Source organism: Giraffa tippelskirchi, chromosome 12 (genome assembly GCF_054371585.1).
Source record: "Giraffa tippelskirchi isolate mGirTip1 chromosome 12, T2T-mGirTip1v1.2.pri, whole genome shotgun sequence".
NCBI lineage: Eukaryota > Metazoa > Chordata > Mammalia > Artiodactyla > Giraffidae > Giraffa > Giraffa tippelskirchi.
In genome coordinates this window covers 47300314-47314729 of record NC_137286.1, presented here as the reverse complement: position 1 = coordinate 47314729, position 14416 = coordinate 47300314, and the positions used below count along the sequence as shown (strand labels likewise).

Sequence of the window (14416 nt, the reverse complement as noted above, 5' to 3'; positions counted from 1 at the left end):
ATAACATTGGTGGCACTGACAAAAAGAAGAGGTGGTGGACTTCTGGTCCTGTGGTTGGGTGTCCGCCAGCCAATGCAGGGGACATGGGGTTCGATCCCTGGTCTGGGAAGATTTCAAATGCCTCCGGGCAACTAAGCCGCGCATGGCACCTCGAGAGTAGCCTGTGTGCAGCAGTGAAGACCCAGCACAGCCAAAATTAATTAATTAATTAAGTTTAAAAAAAAAGGAGAGATGGGCCTAGGTTGGACTGGATTTCAGACCTTTTACAAGGCCAGTGTTTTTTCATGGCATGCACCATGCCAGCTCCCCTGTTCAAGAGACAGAAATCCCAGATTTCTGTGAGAACCTTTTTAATCTTGAAGACAAGTACTTCACATTTTTTAAAATTCTGAGAGCCTAGTAAATATTTCTGTGCCCCCATTTGGCCCCCTGGCCACCAGTTTGAGAACCCTAGATCCGTGGCTATTTTCTCGTGGGTTTGGCTGTTTTCCGGACCAACAAGGTAAGCTCGGAGCCTCGGTTCACCCGCGTTCACGGGCGAGGATTGGGGCAGATGGTTCCGTGCGGGCGCTGCCTGGGTGAGCTGACTCGGGCACAGCGGATCCCCGAAGAGTGGATACGAAGGGTGAGCGTTTGCATCTCTGAGTTCAGGGAGAAGTAGTCTCTGTGTGTGGTCAGGTGACCCGGGTCTGATCTGATCAGGCGCGGGCAATTTGGGGGAAGTGAAGCTATAAGAGCTGCCCCTGTGGAAATGCAAGTTTCTGCGTTATCCTCCTTCCAGCGTATCCTGGGGGTTAGGCAGCCCTTCTCCTGCCCTCACCCGGGGCCAGGACAGAGAGGTGGACCCGAGTCTAGCTCTAGTGCCTGTCCTGTTGGGGAAAAGTTGGCTTGGAACCGTACTCTAGCATTCAGCCATACAAGGGCTTGGAATCCGGAGCCCAGTCGCTCCACAGGAGAGAGAAAAGGCGGCGAGCTGCTGGCCCGCGACCTCCGCGAGCTGTTGCCATGGCCACAGGGGACTTTTGATGTGAAGTGCGGTGAGCCACCCCCCACTCCACTTCCCTTCTCCTCTCGCCTTCTGGATGATGTCATGGTGGTCCTAGGCGCTGACTGGCTACCTGTGGGTCGGTCTCGCCTTTAAAGCAGCTGTTCTCCCCCGGCCCCCGCAGCTGCAGCGACGGTGTCGGCACCGAGGGCACCCCGTCGGGACTCTGGATCCGCCTCTTGTCCGGGCGGAGCGGACACTGCTTGGGACAGCACCGATTACCGCAGAGAGTCAAGTATTCAAGGATGCTTCACAGGTTTTCTTCCTTAAGCTCCAGCTCCCTCCCGAGTCCTCGCCACTCCTACCCGCACCCCCGCCCCCAGATCTGCATCTCTCAGGGGAGAAGCGAGGAGCCGGCGGCGGGGTGGTGAAGGGATTTCTTCCAGACTGGAGTGGAGAGCAGCGATCTTTCTTCCAGGCCGCGGCGACCCAAGCCAGGTAAAATCCCCACCAGGATCCCCGGTCCAGTTCTCTGCCTCAGGGCAAGGGCGTGGGGTTGGAGAAACAGCAGAACGGAACTGAGGTTCCCCAGGATGAGCCTGGGGCTGCCTCGGGGCGGGGGGAGGGGGGCCGAAAGGGGGTAACCGGGCTTGGCATCTGCCAAAGGTGCCGAGTCTGCCGCCAAATTCGCGAAGCCGGGTGGCGAAGACGGTAAGGGCTCCTGGAAAGCGGGAAGCGGCTCCTAAACCTGACACCCCAGCGCTCCAAAGGGGTTGCTCGACCCACTCGGAGCTGTGGGGGCATTTAGTTCTCGTACCCGCTCGCGGGGCGACGCTGAAACCCGGTCTGCCGTCTGTCTGGCTGGGTCCGGCGCCCCATCGGAGATGCGCAGCACCCCCAGACCCCGGAGTGCGCGGTCTCCGGCCTCACCCTCCCCAAGCCCACCGTGGCCGCCGCCCGGTCTCCCGCGCTCCTCGCTTTTCAGATTCCGGATGCAAGCCGACCTGTTGCATGCAGAAAAGCGGCGGGGTGAGGTGTTCCAGGCCTCTCCTCCCGGCCTCGCCGGCCTCCGCCCGCCACGAGATCTGAGAGCCAGGAGCCCCGGGGTCCTTGGGTGCAGACACCCAGAGAGCCTAGTGCCGAAAGAGAAAATGTGTAAGTACTGGGAGGCCACCGGGTAATCATCCCACTGCAAATTGCCGCACTGTGATTGTGGCAAATCATCCCGTTAATCCGGGGAAGGAAAAGGAGAGGCGCGGGGGATTGAGCCAGGTAGGGAGTCGGGTCTACTGAAAAAAGCGCATCTGGTGCAGACAAGTCCTAGACTCGCTTTTTACCCTGGCGACGGACGGAGCGTTTGCACTTTAGGTCCCTACCTCGCGGTTAGACCGGGGCGGCCCATGGTCCCCAGGGCCCCTCCACAGCGAGTCCGAGACTTCAGCTTCAGCACCAGAGGGTGGACAGCGCCCTGCCGGACTTCGCCCAGGGGTGAGTTCCCGCCGGTACTCTGCTTCCTAGCCCCAGGGAGTCCCCCAGATCCCACGGGAGGGAGGCCAGGAGGCGAGACAGGGTTCACCGAGAAAAGAAGGGGAAGGGTCTAATCTTCCCTATTTTCAGGAGTTTAACTATCAAACTCTGGGAGGGCATTCTATCGTCCTTCCTCTAAAAGCATTTGGAATAACTTGGTGCCAAACACAGGCAGGATGTCGAAGAGGAAAGATGCGCTCCTGTAAGTGGTGAGCTTAGGCACAAGTGGGACAGTGGTTCCACTGGGGACCCCAGCACTGGTGTCCTGTGGAAGGTCGCCACATCCAAGTCACATTCTCTCTACTGCAAACCCCCCTTCTCTCCCACTCTCCCCGAAATCTCCATAGGCCATAACGCCGGTAAATGAAGAGAAAAGCGTGGGATGGTGGGAGAAGAAATCGAGATATGGAGGCCAAGGTAAAAATCACATTTTATCAGGGCTGCAACAACTTAGTGAAGATGAAATCTGTCCTAATTGCACGTTGAGGTCCGCATTTTTAGCCAAAGGAGCCCCAAGTGCCCTTTGTGTTAGGAGGTGAATGACTATTTTGCCAAGAAGGAAAAAAGCCACCCAAGGGAAGACGTTATCACAAAAGGGCTAACAGAGGTGGGGGAGGAAGAGAGGGGGACAGGACCCCCCCCCACTAGATTGTGGTTGCCAGGCAACCAGCCCCAGCCTCTTGTTTCCGTGGAGGGGCTTTGGCTATTGATTTATCTGAGCACCTTTATTCTTGAAAATATCTGCTTTGGAGCTCCTGCCTTCCCTGGTCTGGATGTGAATCAACAACTGCTTCCTCAAAATTCCTGGGGGTTAAGAGTAAATCCTGGAAGGCAATTTTTTTTCTTTTAAATCAAGGTGCCTGGCGGAGCAGCTACCTTTCCACCACCTCAGTCCTTCCTTTCCTCTCTCCTGCCTTCTTCAGAAAGGTAACCATATCCTACCCTGTCCTTTCTCTGGGGTTTACTAGGGCTTTTATTTTTCTCCTATGATCCTTTAGACAGAAGGGCTTATCTCCTGCCACCCCAGCCCTGTGCGTTTTGCCTTTTTGCCTTTACATGAGAAAGACACATTTGGTCTTCATGAACTGGAGGGAGAGAGAAAACTGTCCAACAGCGTCTCCAGTGGGGAGAGGCTTTTCCCTTGGTTTGGCAGTGATTCCTTCCTCCCTAAACACCCCTCATGCTGGAGAGGGTGAATTCTTGATCACCCCCCCCCCTTTTTCACCTCTTCCCACAGACCACACAGAAAGCACAGGTGGTAAAAATGGGACTCCCTGAGCAAAAGCTATTTGCATCACCAGCATCAGATTCCTCAAAATTCTGTTTTCTTTCTCTTCAGCTCTGCCTTCAGAATTAGGAAATGAAGCACTTAAAGCTTCTAATCCTCTGAGTTTTTCCATTTCCCTGGATTGACAAACACTGATTCTGCTTGTCACCTATCAGACTAGTCTGCCTGCATTCATTCACAGTATCTGGGTGGAAAATCAATTTACCCATAATTTCCCAAAAGCAGATGTAACATTCCCAAGATGACTTAAGGGGAAACCGCCAGTAAGTTAACAGTACAACCGGTGCTCTGTGCACTGCTTCCCTCAGAATACTTCTTAAGAGCCATGAACTTTCTTTTTCTACAACAAAACCTTGTTTTAAACTGAGCTATCACTTGACAACAGAGGAATAGAGGAAATTTCTCTTCCAGGCAGTAACTATCATTTTTATCTTTGTTGCTCTGCATCACAGACACACACATCTTTATTTTTCACCTTTTCTTTCACTCATTGCTAATGTAAACTTTTTTTAAAAGATCATTATACTTCCAGACTAAGTTGAACACCAAAATTATCTTCCATGGGCTGGCTAGATATAATTTTGGGGACATTTACATTAAAATGCTTTCCCCTCACACGTTACTATAGAAACTTCTTTTTAGTTTAGACCAAACAGCTGGTCTGCTTTTTGTACTTTTCTTCCCAAAGAAGTGCTTTCCTTTATGAATTCTCTGGGGCAGCTATCATTGATCACATCACTAAAGTCCCATAGCAACAGTGTTTTTTTTTCGTTTTTAATTATTATTCCCTTTCTGCTCATTTTCTTTATGGACAAAGGGTCTACTTTCCTTTCAGGAAGAGAACTGAGATCTTACTGGCCAGAAGGGAAGAAATACTCTTTCATTGGTTGGTGTGTATTGCCTTGTCAACCAATCAGAGGATGCCATCTATCCTTTTCTGACTAGCTAAGTGATCAGGGTACCCAGAATGATTGAATCTGCTTTAGTACCATCCAGTAGGAAAGGATGGAACTCAGAGTTCTGAGACCCAGGATGTGCTATTTGCTTTGGCCAATTCAGATTGCATTTGACTTGCAATGATGAATTTTGCTACCTAGTTATTTATAGCTTACTCGAACACATCTGGATTACATATTATTCTTTTAAAAATTTTTTTATTTATTTTATTTTTGGCTGAGCTGGGTCTTCATTGCTGCATGAGCTTTCTCTAGTTGCGGTGAGCAGAGGCTACCCTCTAGTTGTGATGTGCAGGCTGCTCATTATGTTCGCTTCTCTTGTTGGGCTGTAGAGCTCAGGCTTAGTAGTTGTGGTGTTTGGGTTTAGTTGCTCCACGGCATGTGGAATCTTCCCAGATTGGGGATCGAACCCCTGTTCCCTGCATTGGACAGGCAGATTCTTAACCACTGGACCATGAGGAAGTCCTAAATTACACATTATTTAGTGAATTTTTTTCATTTTAAAATATATTGCATTCTTCCAAGTCCATGCAGATTATAAGTATCAGCACACCAATGGTCCAGGGGTCTTTGTGATTTCCCTTAGAAGTATATAATTGGTCCTCACCCTAAAGGATTTGGTGAATATTTGGAGACTTGAGGTTGGAAAGCTAGAAGAAGAAAGAGCTTTATGTTCCTTATGATGAACATATATCTCAGCATTGGGATTCATTCTGTCCAACTTTGGTGTCCCTGGTAGTTTTATTTGTTTGTTTTTCTATTTTAATTCTTCACAGCTGTCTTCTGGCCTGCATTTTCAGTGATGAAAAAGTGGATAGATGGAGACAATGACCCTCTAAGTTGGTGTATGAGAAGACATAACTTTCCAGGAAGGCTGTGACAGGTAGGTGGTAGAGATCCCTGGGACTGGAGATTACCCAAATCTCTCGTGGTGCTGGAGTTGGGCAGGTCTTTTTTTCTCTTTCTCCCTCCTCCAAATAGTCTTGCTCAGAGATGCTCACATTAGGCTCCACTTCTCAAAAAGGAAGGGTGCGTCAAAGTTCCTCCTCTTCCAAGACAGAAATCATCTGACAACAGCCTGAGAAACCTTAATGTAAATACAGACCCCATCGGTCAGTCTTTTCTTGTTCTTGGCTGGAGGGGATACTGGGAGTAGACAGAATCTCGACCATGATAGTACTATCAAGAGCCATCTCCTTTAGCGACCCCATCTATGCCAGAGTCTGAGTGGGGCAATAACCAAACTCTAAGCCCTTCAATAATAGAGGCTATGTCACGTATACCTTTGATTCCCTGGAGCTTAGTCATGCTTAAAGTAGGGACTCAGCAAGTATTTGAACTGAATCCTACAGGCTAGTGTCAGGACAAGTCCCTCAACTTTGTGTTTATGACAATGGCAGCTGTAGCCTGCACCCTCTCCCACCCCTCTCTTCCCATATTCCCTAGCTCTCTTCACAAAAAGATAAATGAAGACTCAGTTAATTGTTTCCATGGTTACATGGAATGGCCACCCTGAGGATCCCTATCACCACTTACTGTCTGAAGGAGAAAGAGAGGAGGGGTTTGGGCATCTTTGTCAAGGAGGAAACCATGGAAACAAGCGTTGCTAAGGGGATGGCTCTAAATTCAGAGGAAAGAAACTGAAAGTGGGGAGAGGAAGTTGATGGGCTCAGGGGCAGGTCAGTTTTTCAAGGTACATTTCTCTGAGGCTTCAGCAGCCTCTTTCACTTCTTGCATCTTCCCCCCAACCCAGATGGAGCCCAGAGTTTAAAAATTTTAGAAAACTGGGGCCGCTCTCAGGCTCAAGTCCATCTCCATTGGTCCTGCAAGGAAAAAGCCAATGACTGTGGATTTATTGTGTTCACATCTCATGATTATACTCTTATCTCTGAACTCTGCCTCATTGCTGATCAGTTTCATAAAATATGAGCCAGGCGCTTGCTAGGCTTTGGGAAATAATCATCAGCAAAACAGTCCCTGCTTGCATGGTGAGCTGATAGCAGGACAGGCCCCTGGTGGCTTTAGGGCCAGGATTTGCTCACATGGGCTGGACTGGACAGTCCTGCATGGCAGGACATGGCAGTGTCCAGGAGTCTCTCCAAACTCTCTTTTTTGTAATACCTTTTAGCTTATCTATTACTATCTGAAGTTTGCCTGAGAGCTTGTTGGGAAAGGCCAGTTTTTCCTGGGAATACCTAGGGCTCTAGCCCCTCCAGTGAACCTTTACCTTGGTTAGCCTTGCCCTATGATATTAGCACTCAGGCCCTTGTCTCTGAAACTGTACACCAAGGATGATGAACTAGTCCTCTCTCAGCAGTGCCAAAGAGACATAGGTTTGTTTTTTTTTTAATTTTTTGGCTGCAGCACTCGGCATGCAGGGTCTTAGTTGCTCCACTAGGGATTGGAACAGCACCCTCTGCATTGGAAGCTTGGAGTCTTAACCATCCTGGTGACTCAGAAGGTAAGAAATCTGCCTGCAATGCAGGAGGCCAGGGAATATCCTCTGGAGAAGAAATGGCAACCCGCTCCAATATTCTTGCCTGGAGAATACCATGGACAGAGGAGCCTGGCAGGCTACAGTCCATGGGGTCACAAAGAGTTGGACACGACTGAGCGACTAACACACACACAGTTATTTTTTTTTTACAAGAAGTTAACGGCAATAAATCCTCTTTCTTCCTTGATGACTTCTCTGGGGTGAGGAGTCCTCAGGGCCCTGCACCTTGGAGTTGCAGAGTTAGCACCTCGCTGGGGAGTGGAAAGGGGGGCGATCTTAGGCTCCTGGGGAGGGACACCCCTCTCCCCTCTCTCTTTTTTTTTAATTAGTTTATTTTCTATTTTTTAACTTTACAATATTGTATTTGTTTTGCCATACATTGACATGAATCCACTCTCCCCTCTCTTATATCGGGCTGACTCCTGGAAGGGGCTGGGCCTTCCAGCTGGGTGCTGCTGTCTCCTCCACATCCCCTCCTCTTCAGCTGCTCTGGGCCAGCCCCTCCCCACTCCAGGTGGAGAGAAGCAGCCCAGAGATGGAGGAAGAGCCTGTAATTAAAAAGAGAAAGAATTAAAAGCAGCACCGAAAGGGAAGGGTAATTATCCTTCAGCTGCTGCAGAAATACAATTAGGGCCGTGCTCTTGGAGCCGCCAGGATATTGTGGCTTTGGCTAATTAAGAAGCGGATATCCTCTGCCAGGACAATTAGTGGCCTGCCTGGCCGGCGGGGGCCCTTTCCCTCCCCTCCATCAGGGTCCAGGCCTGGGGAAATGAAGCCCGGAGCCCAGCGCGGGGCTGGCTGGGGGTGGGGGGGCAGGACTAGAACCCCTTCTACCCCACCCCCTGCACCGCTTCCCCTTTTTCCTCCCCTTTCTAGTCTGTGAGGCCCAGCACCCCCACTCCGACTTCACCCCAGGCCGTGGCTCTGTGAGTACAGCGGGGATTGTCACCCAAGGCCTTGACTGTGGACTTGGGTGGAGGTGGGGCTTCCTGGTAGAGAGAGGTCACCATAGCCTGGAGCTCTTCGTTTTTCCCTTCTCCATAATAGCACAGAGCTTTGTTGATTACCCAAGCAAGGATGAGAGATGAGCCGCCTGCTGTAACCCTTTAAAAATTACACCCCCCATCATTATTAAAGGAAGTATGCTTATTATAGAACATGGAACCCTCCGAAGAAAAAAGAAAATAGGGAAACAATCCCTACTCCCCACAACTGATTAGAGGCTCTGGAGAATTCTGGGGTGGGGGAGGGGATGGGTTTGGACACAAGCTGGTGTGGCTGCAGGGTCAGGCTGGCTGACGCGGGGTGGGTCCAACCTCACCAAACACCTGGCGGGGTGGGTCCTGTGCAGGGGTCGTGTGCTCTGCCGCAGTGGAGCAGCCAGCCCCATCTGGAAGACTAGTGATTTTGTTGTTGTCTCTTGCGCTCAACAACAAGTCCCAGTCTGCCGCATGGTGCTGGCCACCGCAGCAAGGGAGGGGGCTGGGGCCAGACGCGCCCTTTGTGGCTGTCCTTCTGTTATGTTCTTTCTGTGCCTTCTCTTGTCTCCTAGCAAGCATCTCCGAAACTACCCTGAGCACCACCCTGGGCAGCACTCTTCCAGAAACAAGAACTGACTATATTGTGGGACGAGGGGTGGCCAGGGTCTCCATCCTCCACAAGGGGGCACGTGCTCATGACCTTGGTGCCTGCGATGCTGTTGCGCTGGTGGTCACCTGGAGGACACGCCTGGCCCTGGCCCACCTGGACCTCGCCTTGCCTACCCAGGGGGAGAGAGTGGACTTGTGTGTACAGACCTTCTCAACCCTGGAATCTGCCTCTGCGCTGCTGAGTCCAGATGCGTCACCAAGGGAAAACTGAGGTGAGGACACTCACACCTCCAACTGAGCCTGGACAGCAGTCCCCCACCATGGCAGAAGCAGTGGTCATCAAAACCATTTCCCAGCCTATGTCTATGTCTCTGCTGGGGGGTGGGGAGGTGTTGCCCTGCCCTGGGATGGTCGCCAAGTTCCCAGTGATGATTCTCTCCATGAGGACAAATTTTTCAGCCAGCAAACTCAAATGTCCTCCCCAGTCCTTTCTATGATTGAAGGTAAAAGGAGAAGGGGGTGGCAGAGGATGAGATGGTTAGATAGCACTAACTCAATGGACATGAATTTAAGCAAACTCCGGGGGATAGCGAAGGACAGAGGAGCCTGGCGTGCTGCAGCCCATGGGGTTGCAAAGAGTTGGACATGAGACTTAGCAACTGAATAACAACAACAAAGTCCTTTCTAAGTATATTCCCTGTCTCCTCTCCACACTGGAGGAGGCATTCCTGGGATCCTTGGGTCAGAAAAGGGAAGTGTTGGTCAGCAGCCTCAGGAGGCAAAAAGACTCTCAGAAAGTCTTTTTTTTTTTTTAAGAACACTAACACATCCTGCCAATTTAAATTGGGTTGGGAGTTGTACTCCTCTAGGGAACCGTAAAATTGCAATCACTGCTGAGCTCACGTTGCCTCTGCCATGTGCCAGCTGTGTGACCTTTGGCCAGGCACTTAACCTCTCTGAACCAATTAGCCCTTCACGTCCACCCAGAGGTTGCTGTGGTCTCTGTCTCAGCTCCTTTGAACTGGCTCTCCTAGTGCCCATTTCCTGCCTCTTAAATTCTCTTTATTCCAATCCTGCCTGAAGCAGGTGGACAGCCAGTCCTATTAGAAATCTCATTCACACTTGGGAAGGCTGCAAATTGTTATCACTCAGCAGGTGTGTGTCCTTCACTGGAGGAAAGGGGGCTGGACTGGGTAGAAGGGGGCAGAGGTGGAGAACGGGAAGAGGAGGGGGATCACATCTCTCCCAGGCAGTCTTCAGTATCCAGGGCTGCTATAGAGACAGATGGGAGAGAGATCCTGCCTCTGTGAAACAAATATCTGGGGGGGCGGGGGTGGGTCGTGGGTGCTTTCCTGATTTGAGCGATGGACAAGAGTGCTGCTGTTGCTATGGGGTGAGGTGCAAAACAGAGGGGGCGAGGCACTTCCTAGGGGGGTGGGTAGGGACGCCTGGCTTCCAAGTCAGACACACCCCAGTTCCAATCCTGGGTGCATCACTTACTAGCTGTGTGACTTTGAGGCATCAAAGAGATGTGTGACTTAACATCTCTGAGCCTCAGATGCCTTAATTGTAAAATGGAACTGATGACATCCACCTTGCTAGGTTATGATAATTAACCAAGAGGCGTCATAATATATAATGGCACATGTAAATACTCAACAGTAGTCTCTTTGCCTCTTCTTTCATAGTTTTTCTCTTCTGGTATTTGGGGGTACCCAGAGGTCCCCTTCCTTGAACTAGGAACAAATGAGATCCACCGTGTGTTGAAAGTGTAAGTCACATCTGACTCTTTGTGACCCCATGGACTGTAACCCGCCAGGCTTCTCTGTCCATGGGATTTTCCAGGCAAGAATACTGGAGTAGATTGCCATTTCCTTCTCCAGGGGATCTTCCCAACCCAGGGATCCCATTTAAATGTTTATCCTTCCCCCCAGATCAGTATTTTGCCCACTTCAGGAGGCTCAATATATATCTCAAGAACGACTATAGACCAAGTCTCCCACCTCCCCTTCCCCTTCCCGCACTGTCCTATTTTAAAAATGCAGAAACCAAGACTTGGGTTGTCTGACTTACCTCTAAGTTACTCAGAAAAACAGACGGCTTATTATTTCTTAAGGTAACTTTCTAGGAGTCGTAGAACACAAAATGGTTCTTGATCCAAGGATCAGGTATCTGGGGTCCCTTACCTTAACTGCATCGCCCGGATTTTTTGTAGCTGGCAGTACGTGCGCGCGCGTTTCCAAGGATGAGCAGGGAGGCAGCGCCCTCTGCCGGGTCCTTCAGGTATCTGCGCTTTAACGTCCATTCTCAGTCTTGGCTGCAAAACTAGAACCACCCGGTGAGCTTTAAAAAATCTCCAAGTTCAGTTCACATTGCGGGCTAGTCACATTGGAATCTTGTGGGTGTCACCCAAGTGTCAACACTTTTTAAAACTACGCAGGCAATTCCAATGTTCAGCCAAAACTGAGGAATAATTACAGATGAATTTTATAAGTGAAGAAACTGTAGTCTAGAATGGAAAAACTAATGGTGGAGAATAAAATTCCCCTGGATCAAACCTTGCCAGTTTTCCATTAAAAATCAGTCATGTGGGGCTTCCCTGGTGGCTCAGTGGTAAAGAATCTGCCTGCCAACGCAGGAGACAAAGGTTTGATCCCCGATTCTGGAAGATTCCATATGCCATGGAACAACTAAATCCCTGTACCACAACTACTGAGCCTGTGCTCTAGGGCCTGAGAGCTGCAACTACTGAAGCCTGAACACCTTAGAGCCTGTGCTCCCCACGAGGGAAGCCACTGCAACAAGAAGCCTGCGCACCTCAACTAGAGAGTAGCCGCTGCTTGCTGCAAGTAGAGGAAAGCCCTCGCAGCAGCAAAGACCCAGCACTGCCAAAGATAAATATAAATAAATGAAAAATCAGTCGTGTGCGACTTGACATGGTTCTAAAAATACTGGAAAATCTCAGGAATTGGGGGTGACTTAGGAGATAGATGGGCTCCAGGCTGGAAATTCACGATCAGCAAGCCTCCTCTTTGCATTTCCCGAAATAGGTGGGCTCCAGTAGATGAATTTACAATCAGCCCCCTGTTTGCTATCGGAAATGGAAGTAGCAGCAGAAACAGGGTAAATAGCCAGTCTTTGGCTCTTGTAAACACCTCAAGGGAATAATTGTGGCAAGGATAAAGAGAGGCAAAAACTCTGAGTAAAGGATAAAGGAAATACTACACATGGGCAGAAAGGTTCCTTGGAGTCAAAAATCAGAGGATAATCCAGGCCATAATGCGTTTTGCTCCTCCCAGAAGCCTTCACTTTGAGATCCATCTTAGTAAGGTGTGTGCGCGCACCCCAGAGGAGGGTCCTGAGACAAATTAACTGGAGTGGGACGGGTGGTACAAAGCAAGATGATTGGCCTAAGGGAAGACAAAGACCTAGAATACTGTCCCCTTATTTATAAAGGATCCAAACTTCGAAGGTGCCGCTGTCTCTTTGAGCTCGCCCAGGTGTCTTTCCGCATGTACTTTTCTTTTCAATAAACGTTTTACTTTACTCTTTACCTTCTGTCTCCTCACCTGAATTTGTTCTTGAGTAGGCAGGCAACACTAGGAATCTTAGCACTAACTGCTGGCTCCTGTGGTCCAGTGGTTAGGACTCCCTGTCTGGAAAACTAAGACCTTGCTTCCAGCTATCACTTGCTGCCGCTTACTGCTGCGTGCATCTGCAATCAGGGGAAGGTACCACAGTTGTCTTGGTGACAAGCTGTATCCAGATGGGTCCAAAGTCACTGTTGGATCAAGAATGCTAGTAGAGCAGGAGAGTGCTTGAATAGAATGAGTAAGTTGCTTACATTGGCTCCCAGAGTTGTGCCAGCTTCATACCCTCTAACACATTGGATTTTAAACTTGAGGATGCATCAGGAAGCTGTTAATCAGCTTGTTAAAACACAGACCGCCTGGGTCCCACCCACCCCTGAATTTCTAAGTCAGTGGGTCTGACCTATTTCCAGGTGATGTCTAGGCTGCTGGTTGAGGACCACCCTTAGAGAACCACTGCTGCAAACAATGGCTGGATGGACACCCACCCTCCTGTCTGCACTGGTCCAGCCACATGGGAATCCCCATAGCATCCCGGATAGTCCTCAAAACAGGCATGAGGGATTTCCCTGGTGGTCCAGCAGTTAAGACTTCATCTTCCAACGCAGGGGGTGTGGGTTCAATCCCTGGTCGGGGAGCTGAGATCCCACATCTTGCAGCCAAAAAACCAAAACATAAAATGGAAGCAATATTGTAACAAATTCAATAAAGACTCTAAAGATGGTCCACATAAAATAAGAAAAAAAATGTCTTAAAAACAAATATAAGCATGTAAGGAAGGCACAATGGTACTTTGAGAGTGCGGCATAATGATTTGTAAGGGCCAAACACAAGTCAAGTCATACGTCTCAAGAGCTTCTTGATTGACAAGGTAGAGGGAGAAAGGGCAGGACTTGGATCATGGGCTTTCCCTCATCAAGCCCAGCTCAAAGGGGTCTGTTATAGAGGAGCCCCACTCTTTGTGGAAGGAGGAGGTAGTTTCATTTAAGGAATGGGAGGGTGAGGTCCCTAAAGTTTGGAGTTGGATGTATTGCTATTCACAGACAAGATATGCCAGTATTGGGTCATCCATATTGTATACTTGTGGACTTCCAACTTTTTTGCTTGATAATATTTTGTCATAACCCTTGGTAGTTACAAAGGGTGTATTGGAAATATTGACATCTTTTTTTAAAAAAAAATGTGTCTGTATTCACTGGAAGAAGTAATGCTGAAACTGAAGCTCCAATACTTTGGCTACCTGATGTGAAGAGTCGACTCATGGGAAAAGACCCTGATGCTGGGAAAGATTGAAGGCAAAAGGAAAAGAGGGAGGTAGAGGATGAGATGGTTGGATAGCATCACTGACTCAATGGATATGGGTTTGAGCAAACTCCAAGAGATAGAGGAAGACAGGGAAGCCTGGCATGCTTCCACGGGGTCCCAAAGAGTCAGATGTGACTGAGAGACTGAACAACAACAGGGACTTCCCTGGTGGTCCAGTGGTTAAGACTTAGTCTTCCCATGCAGGCGGTTTGGGTCTGATCCCTGGTTGGGGAGCTAAAATCCCACATGCCTAGTGGCCAAAAAACCAGAGCATAACAACAGAAGCAATATTGTAACAAATTCAATAAGAATTTTTAAATGGTCTATGTTAAAAAAAATCTTTAAAATAAAGATTTTTTCAAACTGCTATACATATTATAGCAGTTTGATACCAACATTAACCATTTTTTTAAATACATGAAAAAAACTCTTACTGACAATGTTAAATTTTATCTGAGCCCTGTGCTCCTGGAAACATCAATGGTGAAGACATTTCCCCTATCCTTTTGTGTTCCAGAAAACAGTTACTGCAAAGAAATACAGTGCCCCATATGACTGCGGTAAGACTCCCGGATTGAGTCCTAGCACGACCACTCCAAATTCTTATTCTTTGCCTCATTGGTGATTAACTAAACTGTTGGACCTATGTATCAATTGGAATAAAATGCTTATAACCAAA

General features: G+C 49.0%; 1 long non-coding RNA gene across 1 annotated transcript; it reads left to right on the top strand.

Moving 5' to 3' along the window:
• The first annotated feature begins 8481 nt into the window (after window positions 1-8481).
• On the top strand, window positions 8482-14416 carry LOC145530518 (uncharacterized). Its single transcript, XR_014071851.1, has 3 exons — window positions 8482-8558; window positions 8806-9114; window positions 14255-14416. It is a non-coding gene; the product is annotated as an uncharacterized LOC145530518 (long non-coding RNA).